Source organism: Pollicipes pollicipes, unplaced genomic scaffold, assembly GCF_011947565.3.
Source record: "Pollicipes pollicipes isolate AB1234 unplaced genomic scaffold, Ppol_2.1 Scaffold_5724;HRSCAF=6776_pilon_pilon_pilon, whole genome shotgun sequence".
In the NCBI taxonomy this organism is placed as follows: domain Eukaryota; kingdom Metazoa; phylum Arthropoda; class Thecostraca; order Pollicipedomorpha; family Pollicipedidae; genus Pollicipes; species Pollicipes pollicipes.
Window position 1 is genome coordinate 54,147,124 of NW_023596746.1, and position 3,391 is coordinate 54,150,514.

Below are 3,391 nucleotides of genomic sequence, written 5' to 3' on the forward strand. Positions count from 1 at the left end.
AGAGAGAGAGAGAGAGAGAGAGAGAGAGAGAGAGAGAGAGAGAGAGAGAGAGAGAGAGAGAGAGAGAGAGAGAGAGAGAGAGAGAGAGAGAGAGAGAGAGAGAGAGAGAGAGAGAGAGAGAGGACCCCTTGCCTCTCTCTCTCTCTCTCTCTCTCTCTCTCTCTCTCTCTCTCTCTCTCTCTCTCTCTATTGAGCCCTCTATTAGGCACCGCGGGTCTCTGACCATAAAGAAGCCCTCATTACCTCAAAGGTCCCGACCAATGCAATAGGGGGTTCCCATCTTGTCCCTGCGTAAGAAATGGGCCCCAGGGCTCAGATCGTCACGGACCCGGCTGTTTGGTGTTGGTAGTCCATGACCGAAATAGAGACCCCATTGTCCCAGATAGTCCTCATTCGGTGCAAGAAGCCCACTAACTGACATTTACTAACTGACATTTACTTTACTAAGAAGCCCATTAACTGACACTTAAGCACCCCAACCTATGTAAATCGCAAATCTCGGGCTGGACTTTGCTTGGGAAATGGGCCCTCAGGCCTAGACCTGACCCTGGAGTATAATCTGATGACGAGTCTTTTGCGTGTCACAGTCGTTAAGACTCTACCATAGTTCTGAGTTTCGCAAAATACGATTGGTGAGACTAAGCGGGAAAAGGCAGCGCCAAACACACTTAAAAATAGATTACCTCCTGGATTCGACCCAATTTCCTCTCAGCGACGTTGTAGAGTTTGAGTCCCCCCCCCCCCCCACCAAATATAAACCTGGTCTAACACGTTTGCTTGCTCTATCTCAGCGAAAAATGTCGTTGGGCATCATGATAATTTTGTTTGGCGTCGATCATCGAAACCAGGTTTCGGTAATCGACGTAAAGTCGATGTTACGTGGCTTTAAACGTTGCTGGACGTATACGACTTCGGGAGCAGAGTGTAGGTTTATTTCCGCGACTAATAGTATCTGCTTTGGAAATCCCCGCCGATTGCCGCAATGCGGGGTGCAGGCACATCATTCTCATTAAGCATGTTCGACACGGCTGGTGGTGATGTTCGCGGTCAGACGATCACGGCTTGTGGTGATGGTCGTGGTCAGACGATCACGGCTTGTGGTGATGGTCGTGGTCAGACGATCACGGCTTGTGGTGATGGTCGTGGTCAGATGATCACGGCTTGTGGTGACGGTCGTGGTCAGACGATCACGGCTTGTGGTGATAGCCGTGGTCAGACGATCACGGCTTGTGGTGATGGTCGTGGTCAGATGATCACGGTTTGTGGTGATGGTCGTGGTCAGATGATCACGGCTTGTGGTGATGGTCGTGGCCAGACGATCACGGCTTGTGGTGATGGTCGTGGTCAGACGATCACGGCTTGTGGTGATGGTCGTGGTCAGATGATCACGGCTTGTGGTGATGGTCGTGGTCAGATGATCACGGCTTGTGGTGATGGTCGTGGTCAGATGATCACGGCTTGTGGTGATGGTCGTGGTCAGATGATCACGGCTTGTGGTGATGGTCGTGGTCAGACGATCACGGCTTGTGGTGATGGTCGTGGTCAGATGATCACGGCTTGTGGTGATGGTCGTGGTCAGATGATCACGGCTTGTGGTGATGGTCGTGGTCAGATGATCACCGCTATCGGTTTAATCGGCTGGTGTCGGTCGTCGGCTTTTAGCAACTGCTTCATCCGATGTTCATGCTGACGTGAAGGTCGACACATTTCAAGGGTGCCTTCGAATGCAGACGACTAATAACTTTGTAACGCTTTGTTTTCATCTTCCGATGACACGTCGTAGCAAAACAGCGCAACTCGCTGCGGTCTGTATAACTTAGCCATCGCTGAAAACACGCCAAAACACCTCCACAACAATACAAAATATGGCCTTAAGTTAAACATAGATATATTGTGTAGCTAAGAACATGCAGTAAACAGGAAAAACAACAGAAGAAAAAACCAAGTAAACACGGAACGACCACAAAGCTTTAAAAAAGTGACTAGCTCAGTCAGGTGCACTAAACTGGACATGACATCGCAGCTTTACTTGTCTGTGGTCCCTCAACTCTAAAACAATTAGTAGGAACCTTTTTAAATTGTGATATATTTTTGAGCTTCTATTTCTAATGTCCTACATGAACTTGGGCTCCAGGAGGGCGGGGGGGGGGGCTAAACTCGCAGTCGTGAGGGGGCAGATTGAACATGCGAGGGGGGGGGGTCAGCTGCCCACCCAAAAGTACACAAATCGACACCCGTGGCTCAGGGTGAAACCCAGGGAGGTATAACACTATACCACTTTTATGGCTCAAAGTCACTACAGAGCACAGGGCCATCCAGACAGAAAAAAGTGAATATATTCTGAAAAATGTCGGCGACCATACCTTAACGCACAAGGCTTATCATGGCACATTATGCGAAAGTGGCAAGTGTCTAGATGCGTTATGCGTGATAGCCTAAAATTGTTGACATGTATGAGTGACGCCTGACGCGTGATGCGCGATGCCTGTTTATTCGAAATCGGTTGCAAGTATGATTGACGCGTGCTGCGTGATGACTGTTTGCTTGAACTCACTTGCATGTTTGAATGAAGCGTGATGCGGAATACCTGTTTATTATAATTCGCTTGCATGTACACGTATTCTAACTCTTATTTAGATATGCACTGCATCGTGGTAGTGGCTGGTAACTGCTTCTTGCCTGAACCTCTGAATGTTGGTGGCCTGTAAAAGCTGGGGCTGACTGTTAAAAAACCTGAAAAACCGAGTGGGGTCATCGGCAAAAAATTGAATTTTCTGCCACTATTCGTTTTGATAAATGCATGTTGCCAAAATATCAACGCATCTACATTTCAATTTTCCCGGTTTTTCTACGAGGAATGAGGGTATTGCTGCTGTCTCATCTATATGCATAATATTCCTCGCAAATGCTATTAACAGCTCACATTTCTTAACGAAGCTGACCTCACGACCATTTATTCACCTTTACGCCATCTTGTGACGCCGGGAGACCGTGACTGAAAGGACTCTAGCGTACTGGCTTTACGCGAATTGCGTGGGAGATGCTTTGCATTTTGTTTGTTGCTACCGCTCATTTTGAGCATCTTATGCCTTTTGGACATGCTTAAAAAATCTATAACATTGGCTTTATTTACTTAAGGGGATAAAGTCCTCCGCAGCCACAGTTTGGGCGAAAAGTGACCGTCACTGTTGACGCGCCCTTTAGCCAAGATGACAACAACGACCGCCGGTCCTGAGGAAACGTGGCCGCATCGGCAGGCTGTCTGTCGGTCCCGAGAAAAGATGGCCGCCTCGGCAGGCTGTCTGCCGGTCCCGAAAAAAGATGGCCGCCTCGGCAGGCTGTCTGTCGGTCTCGAGAAAAGATGGCCGCCTCGGCAGGCTGTCTGCCGGTC